This window comes from Orcinus orca, chromosome 15 (genome assembly GCF_937001465.1).
Source record: "Orcinus orca chromosome 15, mOrcOrc1.1, whole genome shotgun sequence".
NCBI lineage: Eukaryota > Metazoa > Chordata > Mammalia > Artiodactyla > Delphinidae > Orcinus > Orcinus orca.
Genome location: NC_064573.1, coordinates 23,004,343 through 23,032,090, shown reverse-complemented (window position 1 = coordinate 23,032,090; position 27,748 = coordinate 23,004,343). Strand labels below are relative to the sequence as shown.

Below are 27,748 nucleotides of genomic sequence, written 5' to 3'. Positions count from 1 at the left end.
ATAATTGACTGATTGCCCTAGAGAAATAACTGGAATTCATTATGCTTTCATTGGAGACTTGTGTGACTGTGTGTGCTATTTATATTAAAAGTATTGTTATTAGAAACACATTTGTGTTTAATCTACTCAGCCACAATTTTCTTTTTCCATGAAAATTACTCACACAAGCTGGGCTGCTCAACTCTCATTACTAGTAAAATTCCTGATGCCTAGGCAGAGGTTGGGTTGGATGTATGCTGGGGTCATAGAAACTACAGTCTCCTCTTGCGTACACATTTTATGATGCTCTTCATAGAGCCACAGACAATTTCTAATAAAGAAAATATTATTTCAGCACTTAGAAAGAAACCTCATAAATGTCTCTTGAGGTTTTTTTCATTTATGTAAACAACAACAACAACTACAAAACCATTTGGGGCTCATTTGCAATATAGTCGTGTGTACCTCATCCTGGCATTGGGAGATTGGGATCTGGGGGATAGAGATCCAATTCCACATTTACTAAGTGCTTACAGAGATGGCGAGAGGCTGGTGCCCCCCATAACTGTCAAGTCCATGATCATGTTCAGAAAAACTAGGGCCGTGATAATACCAACCTGAGGGAGGAGAGGGAGAGGGGCAGGAAGAGAATAAAGAGATCGCGTTTTTAAAGTTAGGCAGCTCACAGTCTTTGTCCAGTGGGTTATAACTATCAGAGTTTAAATACAGAACATTATTCTAAGTGTGTAGGAAGCACTTGGTAATTGATGGACTGAGGCAAATATTAGATCAATTGTCTTCTAGATCCTGGATGCTAGGGACCTTACCAGCCTGGCATAATGTCTGTTCAGGAATCTAGCCCAATAATGTATGCCTAATGAAGGCTTTTGGGATCGGAGGATGAAGTTTATGGACCATTCTGGGGCTGGCAAGATCAATTAGGTACCAACAAGGCACAGGTGATGAGTTTTCTGTCCTTATGGGTGTGAGCTACTCATCAAATCATGGGTCACTGTGATAAGCGTAAGCCACTGTTGGTGATGAGGAGAAAAACCCAAGTTAAGCACCAGGATTAGGGGATAAATTCCAATATATTATATTAACAGTGTATTGTTTGTATGAGATAAATAGAATATTTTAACAGGTTAGGAGGTGAATAAAAATGACTTGGAGAAATGAAATGAGGTGAGGCAGAAGAGTCAAATCTCAGTGAGTTCAAATGTCTACACAGAGCAGAAGAGGGAAGGAAGTAGAGTAATGAATCTCAAACTTTTTTTGATCATGACCCATAATTAAGAAAACCATTTAGTGGTGTGACCCACGGTTTGTGTGCTCACACTCACATCCTCATCCCCATACAAACATATATATCTGAAACTAAAATGTCACCAAGTGATACTCTTATCACAGTGAACTGTGATGTTTTCTATTCTATTTCATTGTTCCAAAAATGCTGGCAGGATCTGCTAAATTGATTTCACAACTCATAATTATTGGGTTATGTCCTATAGTTTGAAAAAACACATGGCTGGGTGAAGTAAGGACAGAGCAGGGAACATGCAGTTAGAATTTCAGTGAGGTCTTATCGCAGGCTGAAAGAAGAGAATGCTGGGATGGTCCAAGCCAGTCAAGAAACTGGTGGGAAGTTAGCAGGCTGAGAGGTTGGCCCTGCCTGTGGGAATCAGGCCAGCGTCAAGATCTGCCCAAATCACTTGATACCTCATACCTGGGCTGACCTGCCTTGAAGGCACTGCAGGATTTCCATGAAACCTCTAAGACAGGGAGCTTGTTGGGGATATTGGTGGCCAGTATCACTGAGTGATGCTAGGGACAAAGGATGGGTGGTAAGTGCTGCCCTGCTTCATGGTTATAATCTTTGCAGACCTTACAGATGACATAGTTTACATAGTAGGGACTCAACTCTTCCCAGTTTAAAATGCCAAAAGAGCTTTCCATGACACTTAGGATTAAGGCCAAAATTTTTGCTATGGGTCATACAGCCTTGATGATTTGTGCCCTGACCCTCTCTCTGCTGCTCTCCCTTCCACCCACCCTGCCTTGAAGCCTGTGACAATTTCAAATGCTCTTACTTTTTCCTCAGCCTTCCCTCACACTGTTCCCTCTGCTCAAGCCACTTTTCTTGTTCCACATACAACTTAATTTTTGCTCCCCCATGAAGCCTTTCTTGACCACTCCTCACCCAATGAGATTAGATCTGCCAGTTAGAACTTTCATACAAGGAAATTCAATTATTTGCATAAGTATGTATTTAATATATATCTCCCCACTAGACTGTGAGCTCCATGAAAGCAAGAACAGTATCTGACTTTAAAAAAAAGGCTAAAACAATGAATTTAAATTAAATGTCTTACTAGAGAACTGCACTCAATTTTCTTTGATCATTTAAAAACTATCTCTTCAATCTATGCTTATGTTACCTTTCTCATATTTTTTTCTTTCTTTTTTCCTTAATTCTTCTGAAATATTTACATATTTTATTGTCCTTCTCAAAGAACGAGTTTTTGGTTTTATTTATTTTTTCTACTATTTCTAGCCACTGTACCACATACTCATTAATTCTAGTAGTTTTATTTAAAAAACAGCTAGAGTCCTGAGGTTTTTCATTGTATACTTACAGCATCTACAAATAAAGATTTTTTTTTGGTAATTTTCTTTTGAAGAGTTGTATCTACTATTTCATTTTCATGTCTTATTGCTTTATTTTAGCCACCTAAACAATGTTAATAATAGTGATGATAGCAAACATCTCTATCTTCTTCCTGAATTTGGTGGAAATGGCTTTAGTACTTTTCCATTTTTTATGCTGTTGGCTGTGCTGTTTTCAGTAGCTAGCATTTATTGTTCCCTGAGGGGTCAGTAAGGTTGAATGCAAACCAGAAGTGTCCTGGGAGCCAAGTGAAAACAAAAAGTATTTCAAGAAGACAGGCATGATTAACTATGTCAAATGTTGGATAGGGCAAGTAAGATAAAGCCTGAGAATTGATCAGTAGATTTAAAATCATGGAGGTCACTGATGAACCTGACAAGAGCATTTTCCATAGAGTAGTGGCTAGCACTGGTTAAAGAAAGAATGGAGGAGAAGAAGTAGAGACACTGAGCAGATGTAAGTTTTGTTTTGCCAAGATTTGTTATAAAGGAGGGAAGAGATTTGTTATAAAGAGGGAAGAGATAAGGGAGAGCTACTAAAGTGGAATAGAGTCAAAAGAGTCTCTATTTTGTTTTGTTTAAGATTCAAGACATTAAACCATATGGGAAAGCTGCTGCTTATGACCTCATGAGGAAAAACTAATGATCAAAGAGAGAGGGGAGCATGTATAAAGTAATATCCTTAAATAAGTGAGAGGATGGGTCTTACACATAAGTGGGAGGTGACTTTGGATACAGCAGGGACAGTTTATCTACAATCAGAGGAGGGAATGCAGAATATGACAAATGGGGACCGACATTAGTGAGTGGGTCACTGTAGTCAGCTATTACTTCTTTTTCTCAGTGCATTTAAAGATTTTCCAGGTGATTCTAGTGGACATGTAGGTTTGGAGTCACTGGCCTATAGTTAAAACCAAGCAACCCAAAGGGCCTATTGCTTTCTCCTCCAACTCTATGCCTGTGTCTCATTTTTCTGCTGGTGAGAAAAGACATTTCCAGAGCATCCTGGGGTGATGGTGAAGAGAGAGTTGCCTCTAATTTGTCAACCTTAAGTCCCAGCCTGTGAGAACAGCCCCAGGCCTGTCTCACCTTCCTAGCTGTACAAGCTGCACATATGAGCAAAGAGAAAGGAGTTAGATAGATAGTTAGATATATAGATAGATAGTCTATAGGTCAGATCTCTCCCAAAAGAGGGAGTAGGACACTTGGCATAGCACAGGCTTATTTATATGCCCCTGCAACTGGGACTCCAGCTTCTAGAAGTCATGGTCCAGTTAGTTCCTTAACCATGGCCAGTCCATACCACCAGGAGAGAGGCCACATGCAAAGTCATGGGCCCTGATGCCAAGTTTTTGGCATAGAAGGAGTGGGGTGGGGAAAAACTGTTTGATAAATCTAAATTGCCTCCCTTCCTCCACCTAGGACCAAGTCAAAAATGGGTGTCAGAAGAGATTAATTTGGCTAGCACAATTGTCTTGGTCCATTTGGGCTGTTTAACAAAAAATACCATAGACTGAGTGGCTTATGAAAACATTTATTTCTCGTAGCTCTGGAAGTTGGGAAGTCCAAGATCAGGGTGCTGGCAGATTTGGCGTCTGGTGAGAGCCAGCTTCCTGGTTCTTAAACCACTGTATTCAACCTGTGCCCTTTTATAAAGGCACTAATCCCATTGCTGAGGGCTCCACCCTCATGACCTAATCACCTCCCAAAGTCCCTAAACACCATCACATTGGGGATTAGATTTCAACATAAGAATTTTGGGGAGACTCAAACATTCAGTCTATAGCCACAATATTTTTAAAAATTGTATCCATCCATCCTCAGCAAGGCAGGCATGGCATTCTCCTGATCGATGCGGCTACTCCCTGCCTGTGTCCTCCAGGACCACCGCAGACATTGGCACCCTGGCCTAGCCACTTAGGTACAACTTGTAGTATCTAGTCATAGGCAGTGGAGAAATGCTGGTACATTCTTCCCCCCCCAGAAAAAAATAAGTCCAAAATGACCGGGTGACCTTCCCAACCCCTAAGCTCTGTATGGTTATTTTCTGCTGATTTACCCCTACCTAGGCCAGCTGTTTCTTTAGGAGTCTTCTCTTGGGGTAAAAATAAGGAATAACCTGTTTCTTTATAGCAGCATCCACAGGAAAATGACACCATGTGATATAAATGTGATGGAGGGTGCCTAGTTCCCACTCATTCCCCTGGCATTGCGCAGTAATGGACTCTAATATTAAAATGCATATTTCACACCCTTGTCCCGTGATTTGGAGGATGGCAATTCACTATGCATGAGCCATTCACTCATGCTCATCACACAGAGAAAATTACATTTTCCCAGTTGCCAAATGGAGGAGATAAATTATCTCACGTGGACAAGCACATTGCTCCCAGAGCAGTTTCACAGACCCAAGACACTGATCTAAAACACCCAGGAGGGAGACTGAGCTTTCCTGGGGTCAACCTGGTCAGCCTCTTCAGGCCCACCAGGCCCTTGCCCCAGTGAGTTTACTGTGGTGGGACATTTGCCCTTCCAGCTTTTTTGGATGAAATGAGCATCCTTGAGGCCTCTTATTCTTCCTTCCTAAGAAACATGTTATAAAAATGAATAAATCAACACAAGAACATTTCATACTTATGCATACCCACTCAATTGATAATACTTATTTGTAACGAAAATTAAAGAAGCAAAATGTTAAAATGTTCTCTTTGGGGAAGATACATTGGAATGTCTTACCACCGATGTACACACATCTGCTTGTTACACACTCTCTCTTTATCCTGATGTTAATGAAGGTCCAGATTACTGCTGTCTCTAATTTAGCATCTAATCCTAAACCTATTACCTACATACATATAATTAATAGCAATTGTATCTACACAATAATTACAGCTACCATTTATTACCCTTCACATCACTGTTCTAACCACTTAATACATTTTCCAATATGATCCCACAACTGAACATTTTTATGTTTTTGCCCACGTTACAATTACCACAGTTATATGATTCACACATTAATTCTTTCAACAGTTATTCAGTGACTATTACACACCTGGAATTGTATGAGGCCCTGGAAGCAGAAAGAACCAGAGTACATAGCAGACCCTACGAAGTGTCAAAGTGGAGTTCTCACACTGAATGCTTTGGGAGTTGGGAGAAGGGAGGGCTCATGGGCAGCTAAAGCCACTAGTGACCTCATTATACAATATTTAGGTTATCATATTTTTCTCTGCCTAGAAAATCGGCTCTCAACCATTCCACTGCGGTGCACGCATTAAGTGACGCCCCTAATCGGTGTGGACGACTTTGGATTTGCCAGAAGGCACCACCTAAACACTAATTATTACCAGTGAGTGTTATGGGTCTAGTGGCTTCTGCTTTCCTTTTCTCTGGCTTCCTAAGTGTTGCTTTCCTTCTGTTAGTTTTATCTCGGCCGTGCAAATGAGCACAGATTCACACCCCGGGCGCCAGGCTCTGCACCCGTGCACGTGCGCTCTGCGCCCCCTCAACCTTCGGCAGGTCCCCCCCTCCCGCGCCACCCGGTCCCCGCCGGCCACTTCTCCCTGGCGCCCCCGCCTCCGGCCGCTGCAGCAGAGCGGGGCGGACCCGGCAGAGAGGCCGGGATTTCGGCCGGGGCGCAGGGGCACTCCGCTTCCCGCCGCCCCATCCCTCCCGGGCAGAGCCCGAGGGGTCCCCTCCCCTGGGCAGGAGTGAGGACGAGCTTCAAAGGTGAGGGAGGACTCTGGGGAGCCTGCGCCCAGGCTGGAAGGCCAGGCTACCCCGGGACCTGGGCTCGACTCAGAAAACGCGGGCGCCCGGCACCCCAGGTGAGGTTGCCTCCGAGGGGGCTGGGTCGGAGAAAGCCCGTCTACACTGCACGCGCTCGGCTCCGGAACAGCGCGGCCGAGCGGCCCGGGGGCTGCAGGAGAAGGAAGCGGGGCGCGCGGGGGAGGCAGCCCCACCCCTGCCGCCCAAGGCCGGGCTCCCCCGCGCCGGCCGCCGCAGCAGGTGGGGGCCCGGCGGGCCGGGGGCGGGGCCCGGCTCGGGGCGGAGCCTCAGCGGCGAGCACTGGGCGGTGCGAGCGGGGGTAAGGGCCGGAGCCGCAGCCGGAGCCGGAGCCGGAGCCGCGAGCTGGGCTCTCCGGGCGCCCGCCGGAGCTTGCAGCGCGCCGGGGCTGGGACCGGCCGAGCCGAGCGCGCCGGCGCCGCGACCGCAGACAAAGGCGCCGCTCGCTCCCGGGCCGCCGCGCTCTCGGGCTCTGCTTTGGGTAAGTGGCTCCCCCTTTGCTTTCTTTCTTCTGCCGACTGCCTGCTCCTCTCGGAGTTCCACGGGCTCCGGAGAAGCCGGAGAGAAAGGAAGAAATGATACTTCCCCTCTCTCTCTGCAGCCCCATTTCACCTTAAAAAAAAAAAAAAAAACCGAAACAAAACCCCCAGCAAATTTCACACTAGCGAGTTTCCGAGCGGTGGGAGGTCTCCCGTGGGATCGACTCGGGCGCCCTCTGTGACCCCTTGCTCCGCCGACTGCGCGCGCCTGGGTAGACCCTGGATCGGCGATTTGGATGGGAATGTTACCGCTGGGCTCCCCCGGGGCGGGAGATATAGGGGAAGAGGCTACAGGGACCGGACGCCGCGAGGGGACCCCATCCCCAAGGACGGTTCGGCGCGTTTTGGGGCGCCCAGGGGCTGTTCGTACTGCCAGTTCAGATTCGGATCTCGGTGATGGGGTCTGCCCCAGTCCTCTAGCATCCTCCCCTCCAGCCTCCTTCCCGTCTTTTTCAAGGGTTAATATAGCGCCCCCTACGCCCCACCCCACCGAGGCTCACACTCTGCCCCTTCGCGGCCCCAGGGAGGAGGCTCGGGGCGCCCGGGAGAGCGGGGAGGGAGGGAGCTCCGCCGCTTTTCCCGTTGGGTAACCTCAAACCCGAATCTGCGGGGAGAGCGGGAGGCTACGGGCGGAGAATCGGGTTTGACATCACAGCGCCGTCCCGGGCGGGCTCCCCCAGCCTCTTCCCCGGCTGCTCTCCATCAGAAAAGCAATCGGAAGCCCGGCTGGCTTTTTTGCTTTTGTTCTGTCCGTAACTCTCCGGAATCCGGGGAGAAGCCGGGGCGGGCGGATACCCCGGGAAGGGGACCCTGGCGGAAGCTCCAGGTGCAACCCCAAAGTGACAATTGGAGGCGGCAGCTGTTTCCCGCCCCCTGGGTGGGGAAGAGATTCCGATCGCTAATCAATGCTCGGGATCTGGCAGTGGGTCCGCTGCTTGCTAAAGAGCGGGGTGTCCGCCGCGGCCGCCCGCCGTCACGCGCCTCTCCAGCACTCTCGAAAACGCTACCTCGAGACGCGCATTTCCATTCATGGATCTGTGCCTGGCACTTGATTAATGTCACCTCTGCCCAGGTTCTCTAAGGAGCGAGTGTCTGCTGCTATTCAATTTAATAGCCACTTATAGGGGCCTACTATGTGCAAGGCAGCAACCCTACGATTATCTTCATTTAAAAGATATTTACGGAGCACTTACCATGTGCAAAACAGATGTGTTACAAACTTTTCAGTTTAGAGGATTTTTATTGAGTACTTACAATGTTCAAGGTACCTGTGCTCTGACCTTACTTTAATAGATATTTACTGAGCATCTACTGAGTACAAGCTGGGTTTTTTTCCCCGCTTTTTTTCTGAAGGTTTGCCCAGTGTATCTTTTGAGGGCAGGGATATGGAGCAAGGAAGCCAAAATATGTCTTCGAACCCTTCAGTTCCTTTAGTAACCTGCATTTTAACCTTTCCAGACAGCTTGCTGTGTGGTTTAGGAAGAGCTGGTCTTCTACACTACAGCTTGAGGGTTTCTCACAGGGGAGCAGGGCAGAATAATGAAAAGGCTACTCTGGGACCTCTTTCTAATTCAGTTTCCTCACATTGAAAAAAGAAAAGGAAAGCAGTTTCTTTGTGCAAAGCACCGTGCTAGTTACTGCAGGCAATCAAAGGTTAATGAGGCAAAGCCTTGACACTCAAAGGGTGGAGAGTCTGTGGTAGGGCCAGAAAGACAGACAAAAGACAATCAATTAAACCAGGAGGGCGGGGGGGTTGGGGGCATGAAGATAGGGCCAGCATGGACCTGCCAGCCGCTAGCTCCAAACTGGTGACTGGGTTGAGAGTGGCTTTAAAATCCCATCATTGTGGTGTCTGGGGACCTACAGGCAAAATCAAATGGTCTGAGGGTCCTACCTACTAAGAGATTAGATGACTCTATTACTCTGATACTCCTGGGATCCTGAGACACGCTGGAATATCCAGATTGGCAAGAAAACCATGGGTCCTCAGCCTCTCGACAAATAGTTGTTATATATAGGCTGTTATCAAGGAAATGTAGTCTAGTTGGTAGGATTGTAGTCTAGTATGAGTTCTTGAGATAAACCCGTAAACTGGCTGCTCAGGCAGCATACATGAAAAGCCAGGAGCAAATTCCTCCCAGAATTTGATGTCGAAAACAAAATTCTGTCCTCATGGAATTGTGCCTTTCCTTTTATCAGACGGCGAGAACTTGCTCTGTCTAGTATGGTTATCTTTTTAACTTGGCGTCCAGAAATTCCTAGTAAGTGCTTTATCCTAGCTTCTTGGTACAATGATCTTTTTCTTCCCAATTTATTTCTGATCTCCCTTAAAATTTTTTTTTCTTTTAAATACTGCACTGTGTTATTTTTTTGTTATGAACCTGAAAGCTCCCCTCAAATCTTTTCTGGAAGATACCTAGGAAATATGGTAAGCACTAGATGAATGACTTGGAGGCCCTGTACTTATAAGAAGAGGGAGGGAAAAAAAGGCCAAAATCAGGAATGTACAGAGAAAACATAAAGTGGCCTTGCAAGATGGAACAGGATTCAGATAGGAAAAGAAGATGAACAAAGATCTCCCTCCCAAATTGAGGGAAAGGTTGTAAGCGAAAGTGGATGGAAAACAAACCATCTTTAGAGCACTTTAGGAATTTGATAGCTATTCATCTGGAAGAGTTTCCATTCATTCAACAAAGAAGCACTGCCTGAGCATTTAACTCCGTGTCCACGACTTTGCTAGGTGTCAGGTAGGGGCTTCACCCAGCACTGTCTGGGGTTCACTGTGATTCCCACAGCTGGTGAGGACCCTTGTCTCCTGTTCCAGCGGCAGGGATAGCACTGCATCCCTACCATTCTTTGAAACATTCCTAGAGTTTTTCACCTGAGCTGAACTGTATTGTAATCTTCTTCAAGGCCAAGAATGTGACTTTGTTTTTTTTCTCTGCATCCTTCCCTGCCTACAGGATCCGGCATAGTCTGTAGAGCAGGTGACATTTATTCCAGAACCCTGGATTGTCCATTCCTTCCCCCTTTCCCTACCTCATCAGGGCCTGGCCTCTATTCCTCTCCACCGCTTTCAGCTGCCCAAAGCCTTTCACTGTATGAAAATGAGGGGCAAAAACAATCTGTCATCAGTCACTTTCTCTTGAATATGAATGTAGGTCACTGTTCTCTCTTCCAGGGGTCCTTGCACTTTAAGCCTCATTATGGAAGGAAAAGCTTTGTCCACCATGAGAAGATTTCAAGCATAGACAAGTGGGTATTGGAGGTACCTGGGTAGGCGAAGCGCCTTTCCTGGTGCTCCTGAAATTATGCTACCACCTCCTCACGTAGGCCCTCTCGGCAAGGGTCTCTGCGGTCCCACAATCCATAAAAGTCTGGAGCCTTCATTGCTTCTCACCGTGGCATGGTGGTTGAGGTCAGAGAGCAGCTCTGCCTGAGCTCCCTGTCAACCTGGCCTTCACTCGCTCTGTTCTTTAGACGGTCATCATTTTCTAGACAGAATCCTTGCTTCCTTCCCTACAGGTGCCATTATCTTAAGGCTGGGATTCTCAACCTGGGCACTCTTGGTGTTGTGGGCTGGATAATTCTTCGTCGTGGGGAGCTGACCTGTGCATTGCAGAATGTTTAGCAGCAGCCCTGGCCTCTACCCACTAGATGCCAGTAGCACCCCACACCCCCTCCCCAAGTTGTGACAATGAAAAGTGCCCCCAGTTATTGCCAGATGTCCCCTGGGGAGCAGAGTCACCCCGATTGTGAACAGCTGTTCTGAGGGGTATTGGTTGCTCTGTATCGTGCTGCGTAAACATTCCCACTTTCCTGGGAGAGGGCTTCTCTAATGTAACTTGGTTGGCAAGACAGGTGACTTGGCAAGTGTGTACTATACATTGTGGAATTTCCATATGAATAATTTCATAAATCAGAATAAATGTCCTTTGTCAGGACACATATCCTAATCTGGTCATCACAATAAGTCAATCTTTGGAGGCAAAACAACAATCACCACCACAACCCTCTCCCGCCCCCCCCAAAAAACCCCCAAATCTCTCAAATTCATCCCCTAGCATGTGTTTGATTTATATACTAGGAATGCAGGTAGTAGGACCACCACTGGCAACCAGTGTTACCCACAGGGTCATGCCCAGCCCACTGGGCAGCAGTGAGGGAGGGAAGTGGCAGGCGAGGATCCAGTTCTGAGGAGTCCTCTTCAAGAAAAAGACAAAATAACCAGGTGAACGTGTGGCTGCTAGAGCCCCTCCCCAGCGTTGGGAGGGGTTCTGAGGTTTCGGTTTCATTTGCTTCAGGTGAAGCTGCCTCTGGACTTTGTTGTGAGGAGTGACTGACAGCACAGCTGTGGCTGCAGGACCGGAAAAGCCGAGGCTTTCTTCTACTCATGACTGGCAAGAGCTAAGAGAAGCTTCTCAGACTTGACTTCAGTAGAGCACAGGGATCGAAATAGAATTGTTAAATACAGGGTAGCCGGTACTTCTGTTAATATCTGCCTTCAGAAGTAGAACTTTCATAGCGTCAGCATCATCACCTTCTTTGCAGGATGGAACAAGGGGCATGGTTAGTTCAAGCTTAGCAGCAGGATCCTTGAGTTCTTCTAGTGGATGGAAGTAACTTAATGAACCTTGTAAGAGTGATGTTGGCCTAGTGCCCACGTTATTGCTTCCCAAAGCGAGTGAACCTCTTTTTCAAGTCACTGTAATGGTATTGGGAAAGTTTACAGATTTCATTGATTCAAACTTCTATTTTGGAATACCCAGGCGTGGGGTGAGACTTTTCCTTTCATTGAAACAGGCCAGATAGGAAATACCTTTTGGCGGCAGGGTGGGCAACTAACTCAAGTACTCAAAAACTTAAAATAATAAAACAACCAAACAAAAGCCCTCTATATTTCAGACTTTTCATTCATTCACAATCTTTTTCCTTAGTCTAAACGGACCTATTTACCAGGAGGAAGAGAAGGTGCTATGATTAGTATCTAAATGTGCCTGCTGTGCGTGAAACTGATCTGCCAATATGCCATTGTCTAGATTTAACAAAAATAAAGACTCTCTATTGGAACATTTGCTGTAGGAGGGATTCTTTAAAAAATTAGTAGTTTTCTATTTGTCTTTAAAGTGATTTGATTTTTATAAAACTTTTCAAGAGTCAAGATCAATTTGGAGATTTGGAATCAAATCTACACGTCATCACAGAGCTTAGACCTGCAAGGGATCTTGGGAATCAGTGACCAGCTCTCCTTGCCCCATTGTGTAAATGGGGGAACTGAGGCTGAGAGAAGCTAGGTGGTTTGCCAACGTCACACAGAGGTCAGTGCTGAGGCTGGGCTAGGAGTCCGGAGTTTGTCCTGTTCCCTTTGATACTCATGCCACCAGGGTATCTTTCCATCTTTCCAGGTGAATATTGGTGGAGGAAGAGCCAGGAGGAAAAAGAGTTTGATAACTTATCTCCTTTCCAGGTCATCTAATCCAGATAGAACTAATCATTGATTCAGACTGATTACATCTATGCCCAAGGTGTGTGTGCATACAGGCAGCACTGAGGGAAAACTGGGACAGTTGGGTTAGTGGCATGAGATTATTTTATAAAACTTTCTATGTACAGCACGGTGACTATAGTTACCAGTACTGTATTATATATTTGAAAGCTGCTAAGAGAGTAGATCTTAAAAGTTCTCATCACAAGAAGAAAATTGTAACTATGTGTGGCAGTGACTTACTGTGGTGATCATTTTGCGATATATATACAAATATAGAATCATTGTTTTACACCTGAAACTAATATAATGTAATATGTCAATTATATCTCAATAAAAATTTTGAAAAAATTATTTTAACTTCCTTTAATGTTCTTTTATATTGTTTTTACAGTAAATAGTTAGAATGAAACATTTATTTCCCTATTTGGGAAAGTAATACAGATTCATTGTGGAAAGTAGCAAGATGAATGAAAATAATCATTCTACCTGTGATTGATTGATCTGGTCATATTGTGCTACGTTTATTTTTAGTGTTCTTTTCTTAGCTCATTTTAAAACACAATTCGGATCATACTGTACATATAATTTTAATTTTTTATCTTGCTTTTCTCAGCTAATATTATAACAAACAATTTCCATGTTATTACAAACTCTTTGTAAACATAATTTTTAATGACTACATAATTCAGTACTTTGGAAGCCTGTTAACTTATCACAATATTTTGTTACTAGTGGACATTATTTGCTCCCAATTTCTGACTACTGTGTCATTGCAATGCGTAGTTTTGTGCCTATACTTTTCCACAATTCGGATTGTTTTCTCAGTAAACATTCCCAGATAGTGAAATTACTCCACCAAGTGTGGAAAGCACCATGTTAATAAATTGCTTTCTAGAACTGGAAATGATTTCACCACATCATTGACAACATAGGGTCTTTTATTTTTTTAATTATTTATTTAAGATGAAAAATATGTCATGGTTGTTTTCATTTTGGTTACCAACATGGCTAAACATTTCTCTGTAGGATTGTTACCCTGTTTGTATTTTTTGTTAATTATCTATTTACCCTCCCTCCGCCGCATGGATATTTTATGAAGAGTCCCATCTAACCCTGCTGTTCCACAATTCCAATACTTCAAGGGCTGTGTTTCAGGCTGAGCTCTTTTTGTCTCGGTAATGGAGCTGCCTGGTCCATTCCTGAAGCAAGCTCGGGTGGATGGGGAGCTCCATCCCCTTGGTACCAGGCAGCATACAGTGAGTACTTATTCAGTGCTTCCCAGGCATTAATTCTTAATCCTTACCTTGTGAAGTGGGTACTGTTTTACTATATGAGGAGAGTGAAGCACAGAAAGGTAAAATAACCATAGTCACATATACTTTGAAAAGGGTTCTGATCACCAATTCCAGTGTATGTGGGTTTTTCCCCACATATCCGAGCAATTCTCTGTGACACCAGCTGGGTGTCCTACGATTCAACCCAATTCTGACACTATGTACCTGAGATAGCATCAGATCCCACAGGTTAAGGGCTCAGGACCACAAGGCTGCCCTCCAGTTCCAGTCACAAGCTGGGTTGTCACCTGTGCTTCTGACCAACTGGCTATAGATCATGACTCCCTCCTTGGGTTCAGTTAATTTGCTGGAGTGGTCACAGACTCAGGAAAACCCATTTACTCACTAGATTGCTGGTTTATTACAAAGGATATTAAAGGATACAAATCAATAGCCAGATGAAGAGATACCCAGGGCGAGGACCCGAACAAAGGAGGTTCTGTACTCGTGGAGTTTGGGGCCCAGCACGGTGGCATGTGGAAGCGTTCTTTTTCTCCAACCTGGAAGCTCTCTGAACCCCTCCTTTTGGGTTTTTATGGAGGCTTCATTACAAAGGCATGATTGATCAAATCATTGGCCATTGGCAATTGATTCAACCTCCAGCTCCTCGCCCCAACCTGGAAATCAGGGGGTGGGACTGAAAGTTCCATCCCTCTTTCCATGGTTGGTTCCCCTGGCAACAAACCCCCATCCCTATGTACTTTCCAAAAGTCACTTCATTAGTATAAATCCAGGTGTGGTGGAGTGGGACTTGTTATGGATACCAAGACACCCATTTCACATTTTCGGCTCTAGAGCAATTTCAGGAACTGAGGACGAGAGACCAAATATTATAACAAAAGATATTGCCATTGCACTTATCGCTTAGGAAATTCCAAGGGCTTTGGGAGCTGTGATATGAAGACCATATATATGAGAAATATATTTTGTTCATCTGAATGGCCAAATACATATTTCTTATAAATCACAATATTGCAACTTTTAACCACTGTCGTACTACCTCTGGATCTTTGCTAAAGTGACCTGCCTCAGTTGTGTAGTTGGTCTTCGAGGGAGCTGGGTTTAGGAAAATTAGCAACTTCCTCTGAACTCTATTGCCTGTTACTGGGAGAACTTTGTGGTATAAGGTAATTTTGCTACCTTAAACTTATTCCTAACTTTTATATCTCTTAGCCTCTCTTCTGTTTTTCCATCCTTTTTATATCTCCTAGTTACATCTGGTCGTTTTTCTGACCTATCTTCTAAGTCCCACCATGTCGCTTCAACTGTATCTAATCTGCAGTTAAATCCATCTGTTTCTTTCTTAATTTCAGTTACTGAATTTCAGTTCTAGAATTTTTAGCTCTTTTTCAAATCTTTAATGTTACTTTATATAGTCCTGGTTCCTTGTTCTGAAATTTTTAAGCCCAACTTCTATCTCCATAAGCATAGCAACTATAGTTGTCTTACATTCTGTGTCTGATAATTTTTCCATCTGGGATGTGTCTGTTTCTTCTGTTTGTTGTTTGTCCAGATTCTCGTGTTGGTTCATATTTATGTCATCATATGTCCTCGTGTGCCTTGTTGTCTTTGAATGTGTGTTAGATATTGTTTTGAAAAAAAAATTGTATAAATGCCATGTCTCATCAATTAAGAAATACATTTTTTTCACATTTTAATCTCTGAAATCCAGATGTGGTTTACAATTGATCGAGACGTACATTTATAGTTGGTAGCATTTTTCTCTTTTAATTGGCTCGTACCTAAAAAAAATAGTGCATAATACAATTAGCAATATTGAAGGTTGATGAAATGAAATAATTTGAGGCTTTGAATGATGATAAACATGACAAGAGTTCTAGAGAGCCTTTTAAGTAGCCTCTGTGGGCTCTTTGGGTCCCAGCAATCCCAGATCAATGTGAGCACTTGAGATTTGCTAGGCCATCCAGATGACAGGAAGCCAGACTAGTTTATTTTTTGTTTTCTCTTACTAAAAAGAGGGCCTATGGGCTTCCCTGGTGGCGCAGTGGTTGGGAGTCCGCCTGCCGATTCAGGGGATGCGGGTTCGTGCCCCGGTCCGGGAAGATCCCACATGCTGCGGAGCGGCTGGGCCCGTGAGCCATGGCCGCCGAGCCTGAGCATCCGGAACCTGTGCTCCGCAACGGGAGAGGCCACAGCGGTGAGAGGCCCGTGTACTGCAAAAAAAAAAAAAAAGAGGGCCTAGCTCTTTGAGGTCCCAGCCACAGGTGTGAAGTGGCTTACCAGGCTTTAACCTTAGGGATGCCTTGGGTCCCTGACCCCGTCAGGCTGTGCAACGTGCTGCTCAACTTCCCAACTTTCTCTTCCTGGTTGACAGATTCCCCCCCAACTGGGTAAGTGTGGCTCCTAAGACCTAGGGCCACATCTAGGGATCTTCTCCCAGATCTTAAGCCTGAATCCCCCTCTCTCATAAGCTCTTTGGTGCTTTTAAGAAGAATTTTAAAAAATATTTCATCTGGGTTTCTTTGTTGTGTTTGCTTGGAAGGTTGGTTCTAATTATGCGGTTTATCACTGCCGGAAGGAGGCAGTAGTGAATCTGATCTCTCTTAGAGACTGACAGAAGAGCGCGAAATACCAGCTGCTCCTTGCCAGCTCATGACTAGAGAACTTTCTCCCTCCACTCCTGATGTGTCATCCGGGTTGCAGCTGGAAAGTGGAAGTTGGGATGAATACATTTCTATAAACTGGACACAGCTAAATATAGATATATTTCCCTATATAAAAGAGACTAATTCCTCAGGTTTTTCCTAATAAGGCGGGTGACGTAGCAGAGAGAGCAGTTGCAGGAGTGGTGTCTGAAGCCCCATCAATCGTCAGTCTCCATCTGGTCTCTTCCTTCTCATCTGTGCTGTCCTGCAGAAAGGTGGGGATTTAGGACCAAGGGACCTGATGAGGGAGGAAGATGCTCTTTATTCCAGCAACCGTTGAGAAGTAAAAAAAAGTAGACCATGTTTTAGCTAGGTAAGATTTCTTCCATTCATGCGGGCCCCTGACATTTCCATTTGGAAAGCTGAATTTCTCACCCATGGCCGAGGCTATTCCTTGTGGAGACTAAACTATTGTGTGGCCTTTCCAAGGGACTCTTCTTAAATCTTATTTCTCAAAAGAAGATTCCTTTCTGGCTTTTCAAAGACATATGCTTATCTATGTGTTCTCAAAATCAGCAGCCCAATGTATTTTCCTCCTGCCTTGTTCCAACTCTCATAGATTTCCCACCAGCTTTCATAAAGCCAGAGAAATTTACAATAAGAAAAATGTACGTGTTGAGTTTGGAAAGGTTGGGCAAAGGGGCACAGAATGGCGGGAAGCCCTCCCTCCCACCTTACCAGAGCCTCCATTGGATTTTTTTTTGGCCGGGGGGGGTCCTTATTTTTACTGGGGGCTCTTAGTTTTATTTTCTCCCTGGAAACCTCAGAGCTGTCCTCTCAGAAAATTGCTATCTGCCCAGGGAACTGCAGATCCACTGTCACCCTTCAGGAGTGTAGCCACTGGGTAAAGTGAAGGAAGGTATGGTAGCAGGGATCTCTCTCTCTAGAAAGGGCTTGTTTGGGAGGGATATCCCCACCAACTTTTTGGAGACCACCTCATACCTTTTATGTATCTATGATGATTTATCCATCTTATTTTTATTTAATTTTACAATATTTCACACATAGGAAAGACTACATATAACTCAGTCCATCTATTGCTAGAAATGGAAATCCTCCAGTTAGGTTTTAATAATTGTCCTTAAAGGAACAAATCTGTCATTTCACTCCCAGGTGATTCTAGATTGTGACTGATACCTTTGGAAGAAATGATTAATGACTTAATTTTGAAGAAGCAAATTTTCTATTCTCCAAGAAAATGTACCTTTCCATGATTGTTTTTGGAGGCAGAATTACTAGAAAGCCCCACCAGCCATAAGAATTTATGAACCATGATGTCTGAAAACTCTTCAGCCTGAAAGGAAGTAAATTAATTCCTCCAGTGTGATTCATTTTAGGTACAAAACAAATTCCTCAATTTATCCATAAGTTAGGCTCTTAAGCTGATTTTTCTAAAGAGCCATAATTATTTTGACATCAAGGCCGTTTTCTATATTTCTATCATCAAATTTTCCATTGATTTGAATTTGAGGTTTTTCCCAGCCATTGTGAGACCATTTTGTCTGCTAATAAGAGATCATATGCTGTGATTTCACTAACATGTGTGAGAACCACAGGGAGTTCAGACAAAGTTAGCTGAGCAATTTCTGTACTTGTCATAGAGACCAGGACATTGCGTTCAGGATGTGGTGGCAATGGTACTTTTTACCAAACAGAACTTTTTAGAAGACTCGCAACAGTAAAGTATGATAGCTCTTTCAACAGAAATAAAAGAGAGAGAGAAATTCAGAAATCTGAAATGATTTTATTTGTAGGAGGAGAATAAGGAAGATGATTGCAGTAAACCACTCAGAAGAGGTGAGAACTATATAAAAATGGAGTAACCACAGTGACTCCTTGAGCTTTCCAGATCCGAGGAGAGAAAATGAAAAATGTCCTGATCAATTACTATTAAAAACCCACCCATCTGCTATGTAATAAAGCCAGTGAAATATGGGCCATCAAAATGACAGGGAGAACTTTAGGATATACAGAGTTAAGGAAAGAGACTTTTTTTTTACATTGTGAGTGAGAATACGTCTGGTAAATAGTCCTGGGCATGTTGTGACCTAAATAACTGTCATTTTCCTATACTTTACCATTTTCTTGAGCTGAATGGAGACTAAAGACAAGTAAAAGGCTTAGGTCCTTATTAATTTTGTTAGGTCTCTAGATGAAGGATGATAGGGAATATGAGTCCAATAGGAAAATGCTCTTAGTTTATGAAAGTATTTTAGTTACAAACTTGATGTCTCATTTCTAAATTTTTGTGCATGCTTTCATTCTTCAAGAGTTATTCAGTGAGTTTGTTAATCCTGTAAACCCCCTTTTTGTGAGCAGTCTTTGAAAGTGAACCTGAAATGCATTTATGGAACAAGAGGAGGTAAGAAAAATCCTTTGGCTTCTCTCTTCAATTTATTCAGAAGCAGATCCCCACAACCAAAGATTTATCTATAGATTTATCTATATTTAACAGCTGACTTTTTATTTCACCAACAAACAACACAGTGTTTTTGCTTTGCACTCCTGAATTGAGGGTTTGGCTTCCATAATGTTTAAATAAACTTCTTGTCTTCTGATCCACCTTTCCTATTGGTAAGAAATAATAAGAACGTTATTATTTAATTATCACCACTAGAAGCAACGTCAGATTTCAGTAATCTAAAACTATATTGCCTTAAACTGAGATTATTTGAAATAAGATCTTTCCTCTCCAGTAATGGATACCTAGAAAAGGAGGTGTATAGCTGTAGGCACAGGGAGCAGATACAGGAACATATACAGTGTGATTATGGGGTATCCATAAGCTTTGTTTCTGGAAGGACACATAAGACATTGTGAGTAGTGGTAAAGTAAGAAGTACCTGGTTATTGAGGCGAGGGAAAGGATTTTTTATTTTATACCTTTCCATACTATTTCACTTTTAAAATAAGCACATATTTTTATTTAATAAGTAAATAAGGGGAAAAATTAAGTTCAGGACTAGAAGACAAGTTCAGTGTTCCTTGAACCCTGATAGAATGAATTTTACTATTTATGTTGGACATTAAAAAAAATACTCCAAGCTGCCTCCTCGCTCGTTTCACGCTGTAGCATCTATCATTCTGTCTTAAATCATGGTGAGATGTATAACTGTTTTCCTCATTAATTTTTATCACCATAGGCTGTCTCTCTTCTTTCTGTAGCCTTACTGTGTCTAGTCCATTATGGTGCCTATATTAGTTCCTTAATCTTTGTTTTATGGAATTGGATATTCAAGGTACTTTCTCCCAAATAATCATTTCTAGGAAAACAAAGTAATACACGTAGCCATTTCCACAAGACTAACATCATCGTCCACAAGAGAATTCAAACCACATAATGTCTGAGCTGGAAGAAAACCATCTTTGCGTGTATTTATTCTCTTGTTTTAGAAATGAGGAGCCTGAAGATCAAATCACTTGCTCAGGATCACACGGGGAATGAGAGGTGACTTGATACTCAGAGCCCGGATCTCTTCCAGCCCAGCCCTCCTCCTGCTGCAACAATCATTACAGACAATCATTCTCTTGGTCATCAGGCGTTTAGGTGAACGGTCAATGCTGGCAAAAGAGAGGTCACACTCAATTGAAACAGCAACTGTGAAGAGGTAACTTCAAAAAGAAGAGGAGGTATTGAGCTGAATTTTTCCAAGTTTTAATGAACCATTTTGCAGATTTACCTCCTTTTAAAGCAAATTTGCTATATAAACGTCAGCATTTCCACAAAATGATTGACAGTAGGAATCTTTTAGATGACAAGTGTCCTAACCATGAGCGTTCGATAGAGTCAAATCACCCTCACTTGTTGGGCACATCTAGGCGCAGAGTATCAAAGCTGTGAAATGAGGAATTAATTGTGTTTTCTGTCTTACCTGTTGGCTTTTTAAAATTGGAGCCACGTCTGGCCTGATGAATAAGCCACCTGTCAGCAAGGAGCGATGAGCCCTCCAATTCCTAAATTCACCCCTGGTCACCGGAGCACTCAAAAGCCATTCCCAGTTTTCAAACATGCTGAGAAGGGAGCTGGAAAGACTCTTTTTTTGTCTGACACTACGCAAAGGAGAAACAGAAGGAGAAATTCCGAAGAGGGAGACAGTACCAAAAGTGTAAGGACTGGGGGAGCCCCGAGCATCGGATTCACTAATGAGGAGGCAGAATGCCATTTTTCTGAAATATGTTCTTTTTGTGCCACTTCCTTTTGGATTCATACCATCCTAGAAGGCACTAGCTCCAGTAGGCATAGTTGTAAAAGATACATCTTTAAAAAATTTAATTCAGTTCAACAAATATTTAAGTTAGGTTCTGTAGGAGAGTTACAGTAAAAATAGCAGAAGCCCGGCCCAGTTCTTCCGGAGCTTGGAGTCTGTGCTGCGCTTTCCAAACTTGTCTGCACGTTGGAATCATCTAGGGACCTTCAAAACACACTGGTGTCTGTGTCCAGGCCACCATCCCTGAGCGAGCTTGTGATCCAGTTGGTTTGGGATGTGGCCTGAGGTTTGGAATAGTTTAAAAGATAATTCTAAAGTGCAGACAGATTTGGCAACCAGTGATCTATGGAGTGGTTCTCAACCTTGACTGTATTAGAATTACCTAGACTGTATATGTGTGCAAGTATGTGTATATATGTGCATATGTATGTATATGTATATATACATAAGTATGCATGTGTATATAAGCATAAGCACATATGTGTATACAAATGCACGTGTGTATTATGCGTGTATATGCATGTGCGTATACTCACGTGCATAATATACATATACATATACATATACATATACATGCATGCCCAGGCTCCAGCCTTAGAGACTCTGATTTACGTGGTTTGAGGTGAGGTAGTCCCCACCTCAATACTATTTCAATACTATTTCAAACCATGGTTCCCCAAATTGGAGTTTTAAAAATGCTGATGCCTGAGTCCCACTCCAGACATTCTGGTTTAATTGGTCTGGGGTCTGATCTAGGCATCAGAATCTTTTCGTAGCCCGCCGTGTGATTCTAACATGCAGCCAAGGTTGTGATCCACTGGGTTAGTGAGGAAGACCGGGCTACCTTGTGCATAGTAGGTTCTCCAGAAAAATGATTAACCATGAAATGAAAACTAGACAGAAGAACTTGTAAGAAAAGTCAGTACTAAAAAATTGTACATTCCTGGTTCTTTGGGCGTTTCCCTAGGCTTGAATATGTTATGCAGTGTGATTTGGGGATGGAGGGGTTGTCAAAACCTAATTCAGCTCGCGACCATAGCCTTTGTTGTGGCTACCAGTGAAACTTTCAGCTGAAAGTGACAGCCAGCATCTTCCTAACTGCTCTGTTCCATTATATCTGCTTGTAATGGGTGTGGCAGATCTGCCTGTCATACTTCTGATGTGTCTAACGTTGTGTTTGGAAGAAAAATAACCAGAAACTTGCTTCTGTGAGATCTCGGTGCTCCAGCCCTGCATTTAGCCTGAGGTGAACTCTGTCCTGTCCAGCAAGCATCTGTGAGGGCCCGCCCCGTGCCTGGGGTTTGGGAGAGCTCCCTGGAACACAGAGCAAAGAGTTGCCTCGTTTCCTTTGTTCCCTAGGTGATTCTTGATTAGTCCAAGTGGTTCAAGGAGGGGAAGTATTTCCGCGTCTGGCCCCAGTGAATGCAGCTGGTTTCCGCCTTGGAGAGGCTCCACCGCCCTGGAAAGGGGAATACTGCCAGGCAGGGAGTTCACCACAGCTGCTTACTGGGCAAAACCTGAACTTCTCCTATTGGTCTTTGAAGACTCTAGGGCACTGGTTCTGAAACTCGAGTGGATCAGAATCCCCTGGAGTCATGTTAAACTACATACCTCTGGGGCAGACCCCAGATTTTCTGATTCGGTAGGACTGGGGTGGGACCCAAGAACTCTGCATGTCTAATACCTTCTGGGCAGTACTAACCTGGTTGGTCTGGGGACTGTCCCTTGAACACCACTGCTCTAGAAGGAAGGACACAGATGGCACCTGTGTTGTTTAGTAAAAGGATATTACTTGATTGCTGCAAATTTACCTGATGGTCACAAGATCAAGAAGTGAAACAACCTCCAACTATAAGATTGATAAGATTCATTGATTGTTTAAATTATGAAACACCTGCTATGTGCTAGGTGTCCTGCAAGCTTTGTTGCTCTAAGGAAGGGGAAGATGTGGCTATGCACTAAGCAGCTAGTCTGGGGGAGTAGGTGATGCCTCACTAAAGGGACCCCTTTGTGCTCTGTAGAGGGAGTGCCCAGGCTTCCATGGGACACACATGGGCAGGAGGAGTGTGGCTCAGAGGTGGCTTCCAGGAGTAGGTGATTCTGGGGTGGGATCTCGGGGCATGACTAGGGGTTCGGCAGGTGAAGAAGGTGAGGCTGCGTTCCAGGGGCAGCACGAGTGAAGATGAGTGAGCCTGGCACGGGGAGCCACACGTGGTTTAGGGTGACTGATGGGGAGAGAGTGCTTAGTCTGGATAGGCAGGCAGACGCTGGATCCCAGGGGCCTGTCCTCCACATGGAGGAGCCTGGGCTGATCCAAAACCCAGGGAGGTCATTGAAGGGTTTATTGATTGATTGATTGATTGATTGATTGTACGCGGGCCTCTCACTGCTGTGGCCTCTCCCGTTGCGGAGCACAGGCTCCGGACGCGCAGGCTCAGTGGCCATGGCTCATGGGCCCAGCCGCTCCGCGGCATGTGGGATCTTCCTGGACCGGGGCACGAACCCATGTCCCCTGCATCGGCAGGCGGACTCTCAACCACTGCGCCACCAGGGAAGCCCATTGAAGGGTTTTAAGTAGGTGAGTGACACGATCAGATTTGCCTGCAGTTTGGAAAATGGGCTGGAGGGAGCATGTACCTGCAAGAGGCACGGGAGACTATCATGGGAGTCCCCCTGGGAAGTGATGAGGCCACAGGGGACGTGACCTTTCCATCACATTGTCCTTGCATCACCCTCTGCCTCTGCTCAGTATTTGAAACCTTTCAAAGCCATTTCCAATGGGCGCATTAACTGGCTTCTTGAGCGTCTGCTGTGTGTGCTTTCGGAGTGGAACCACGCAATGAGTCTTGTGGCTCCCCGTAAAGATGCTGTGTTTCGAGGAAAATTAAGTTAAAGTGAACCTTGGAACAGGTGAGCCTCAAAACTGCAACCACGTGAGGGGCCTGTGTGGAAGGGATCGGGCGTTTCAAACCGTTTAGCCTGGGTGAGGTCGGGGAGGGATGGTCTCTCTGCGTGCTGTGTGTCTTTTGTGGAGCTCTGAGTTTTTCCTTTTTGGTTCTAACTGGGAGTCACACTTCCCTCTCCTGCTCTTACCTTGAGCACAGATTACAAATCCGAGTAATAGTCCAGCCCCCTGCTGGCAGCCACCTTCCCCCACCTCCCCGCCCTTCCATTGGAGGGCTTACCCAGAGCAGTCTCCTAAATTCCTAGTACCCCAAGGTGGCTTGAGTGCTGGGCATTATGGAGAGAAAGGGATTTCCGAAACAGATGAGACCCCAATCCATGCCCACTGTGTTGTGAACGAGTTGTGCGTGTAGAGAACCACGGAGAGGGCTGCGGTGAGCTAGCCCTTGGGTAGAGACAAGTGCAAAAGGGGTTGGGGAGAGGAAGTTCTCATCTGTCCCTGACCCATCTTAAAAAGAATCAGCACGGATGGATTCCACTTGTGGTCCTTTGCACTTCATCTGGTAATGAAAATTCGATTTGTGGTTTCCTCTCATAGGGCTCTGCATCACAGCATAATTGATCCGTCTCCAGCAAGTGGCTCGTGAGGAAATCTGTTCCGACAGGTCTCATCAGGATCAGAGAGCCTCCGGGGAATGCTGGAGGCTCCGTCTCTCCTGTCGTGCCCCTTCCTCCTGCAGGCTGTGGGGCTTCACCATCGGCTGAGTTAGGGGCTCCCTCAGAAGCCTTGAGTGGGCTGCTGCTGGGAGAGGCAGGGGTCACACTGAATAGACTGACGGCCAGCGTCAGTGAGCAGTCTGTGCTCTGAGGTAATGGCATCAAGGTTTATAGGTCACAGACACCAAGGTGGACTTGCTGCTTCAAACCAACACGGTGTGAGAGTCGATTGCAGAATGAGTTGCTGGCAGCCCAACTCAGATTGCAAGAGTAAGAGCAGAAAGTAATGGGCATGACCCTCTGTTGGTGTTTGCCCTCGTCTCTGGACGCTGTCCAGAGACACAACCTGAATGCCTCCGTGACGACTGTCCCCGGCATTTTGCTAGTGACATGTCTGACTGGGATTCTCTTGCTAGAGGGTTGCTAAAAAGTTTTGCCAGATGTCCAAGGGAACTTTCCTCCACCTTTGGCTAGTTAAGGCAGAGCTGCTTTTATCCTGATTCCATCTGCTGTTTGTCTCTGAATGAAGCTTGCCATGCAGTGGGTACCATCTTGGAAGTCTGTTCTTGGGTCATTTGAGGGGGCTCTGCCTTCTCTCTCTCTCTCTCTTTCATGTTTCCTGCTGGCCCTGCTCAATGGACCAGAACTAGAATACAAATTGTTTTACTCTCTAATGACATCGATTGTGCTAGTCAGGTATTTAAGTAAACCTTCAAGGCAGGAAAGTAAACCAATTACCGAACTTCTTTTCTACCACCCTCTTGCTTTCCATTTTGCCTACCATCACACAATAGCTGTTGTATAACTGGATGCTTGATCGAGGTGACTGAATTTCCGTTGGCTCTGAGTCAATTCATTATCCAAACATGTCTGCCTTTATACTGCTCGTGGGGCCTTTAGCCTTATACTGGCCCAGTAGGAATGCTTGATGCATTTATTTATCCTTCACTCTGTGACCAATAAGGGTCATAGTTTGCATATTCATTCTGGGTCCTCTTGTTGTACCAAAATACACTAGTGCTTTTACTTAAAAAGTGAGGAAACAAGATGTATTAATTATCTATTGCTGTGCAACAAATGGTTCCACAATTTGAAAGCCTAAAAGAGCAAACATTTATTATCTTACAGTTGCTATGGGTCAGGAATTTGGAAGCGGTGTGGCTGGGTGGTTCTAGTTTAGGGTCTCTCATGAGGTTGAAGTCAAGATGTTGGCTGGGGTTCCAGACGTCTGAAGACTTACCTTGGGCGGGAGGGTCTTCTTCCAAGTTCACTCGTGGCTATTGGCTAGCGGCCTCAGTTCCTCTCTGGAGAGGTCCACACGACATCGCACCTGCCTACCCCAGAGCAAGTGATCCAAGAGAGAGCAGCCAGGAAGCTGCATTGCCTTTTATGACTTAGACTGAAATTGTATAGTGTCATTCCCATTTTCTTCCTATTCATTAGAAGTAAGTCACTAGGTCCAGCCTACACCCAAGGGGAAGGGGAATTATGCTCTACCTTTTGAACGGAGTGTCAGATAACTTTTGAACATGTTTTAAATCCATCACATAAAGTATGGTTCCTGGGTCTGACCAAATGGATGAGCAGAGGTGGCTGAGTCCATCCTCTGCTAAGAACTCACTTCTTCCTGTGGGTGACTTGGCGCCTGCTCTAGGGAACTCCATGAGCTGTTGAGGGTGGAAAATGGTTGGGATGCCCAGGTGTACAATTTAGAGTTACTCTGATAATAGTTATTGACTAGGAGATATATCAGTACAGTCACTGCAGGCAAGTATACTTCTATATATTCTTGGGAATAGGAAACTCATTTTTCATTTTTTATTTAATCTACTTTTGGGATTGTGGCCGGGGTGGTGGTGGTGGCTCTGTTTATATGCCATTGCCACCTGGTGGTGAAACCCTCAAATTGCAGGTTTTTCTTGAGATAACGCATATATCTTTTTAAATATTTCAGTTTGAAAAGGTAAAGCTACGAAATGACTGCTGGTAGAAAATTTGCATCATACCTCTCAAAGCCCATTTAACATACTCTACCTCATTTGGTTACTACCAGAAGTCTGTAAAGTAAATAGAACAGGTGTTATAATTTATCTCCATGTTACAGATGGGAATCAGGCAGAAGAGACTGAATGCCTTGCCCAGCGTATGGACTAAGTCAAAAGTGAGAGCTGGAACCTAGGCCTGCAAGTCTACACCAGCAGAGCTTTCCTGGCATCCCATTAGCTGTAGCCCCTACATGAAGGTGGTAGATGCTTCCAAAGAGTGTTTATCAAGTGAAGTGGGAAGCAGAGCACATAAAAGACATTTAACTTCCCAAGACTGCTGCTGAATACAAGACTTCAGCTATTTGCTGCACAGAAGGGTTTGAAATTCTCTGTCTACATGGCTGATGATGTCATTTGTGTCACTATTTCTGAATGCTCTTTTCTGTGGTAGAATGAAGAGACACTGCTGTTTCTGTTATTTACTGCTGTATAACAAACCACCCCCAAACTTGGTGTCTTGACACAGCAGTGACTTACTATTTCTCATAATTGTGTAATTTGGGCAGTGCTTGGCTTCTGCTTCTGCTCCGTGTGGCATCATATGGGATCACTCGTTTGGCTGCTCTCAGCTGCTGACTGAGTTGGGCTGGGCCGGAAGGTCCAAGAAGGCTTCCCTCCCATGTCTCACACCTCGTGTTCCTCCGTGCGATCGCTGTATCTGGCTTGGGCTTCCTCACAGCATGGTGGTGTCAAGGCAGCCAGACTTCTTATGTAGAGGCTGGCTTCTGAGGGAGTAAGCAGAAGTTGCCAGTTCTCTTAAGATCCAGGCTCCAGAGTCCCAGAATGAGCATCATTTCTACCACTTCCTGTTGGTCAGAGCAGCTCCCAAGGCCAACCCAGACTCACAGGGAGGAGGAACAGACTCCGCTTCTTGGTGTGCAGGGCGACATGTACAAACAATTATGGGAGGAGATGTTGGTGGCTAAATTAGGAATTTATCTATTACAATAACATTCATGTGTCCGCTTGCTGAGAGAAACTCAGATATTTTTACGACTATGTACCATCCATAGGTACGAAGAAAGCTACCTGTTAAATCCACCACGTATGCACAAGGCATTTGTGAAAATCCAGGAACAGCAAGTTCAGCCCAACGCGAAGATAAGGTGGGGGAAGAGCCCTGGCGCCTGGGTCCTCTCTCTGCCTTTCGGCAGACCAGGCCCCCATTTTCTGGGACTGCCCGTAGCTCCAGGAATTATGGCCTTGGTCTTAAAGATTACTTTATGCATCTAACCCAAACTCAATTCAGACAGATATTTATGAATAGAGGAAAAAACGTGGAAATATGGCCTAAAAGTTAGCCTGTTAGATGGTAGAAAATATGAACTCTAAATGTCATGATAATGGTATGTCTAAAGCCTTTTATTTGGATTTGAATTATGGTTCAAATCCAAATAATGTGCTCAAATACTC

General features: G+C 44.6%; 1 protein-coding gene across 1 annotated transcript in view; it reads left to right on the top strand.

The window, feature by feature from the left end:
- The first annotated feature begins 6,754 nt into the window (after positions 1 to 6,754).
- The window catches only part of MAPK4 (mitogen-activated protein kinase 4), a 179,469-nt gene continuing 158,475 nt past the window's right edge, over positions 6,755 to 27,748 (top strand). Inside the window, exon 1 of the mRNA XM_004266102.3 lies at positions 6,755 to 6,916. The gene's annotated coding sequence lies outside the window, so the exon portion shown is untranslated. The remainder of the gene's footprint in view (positions 6,917 to 27,748) is intronic.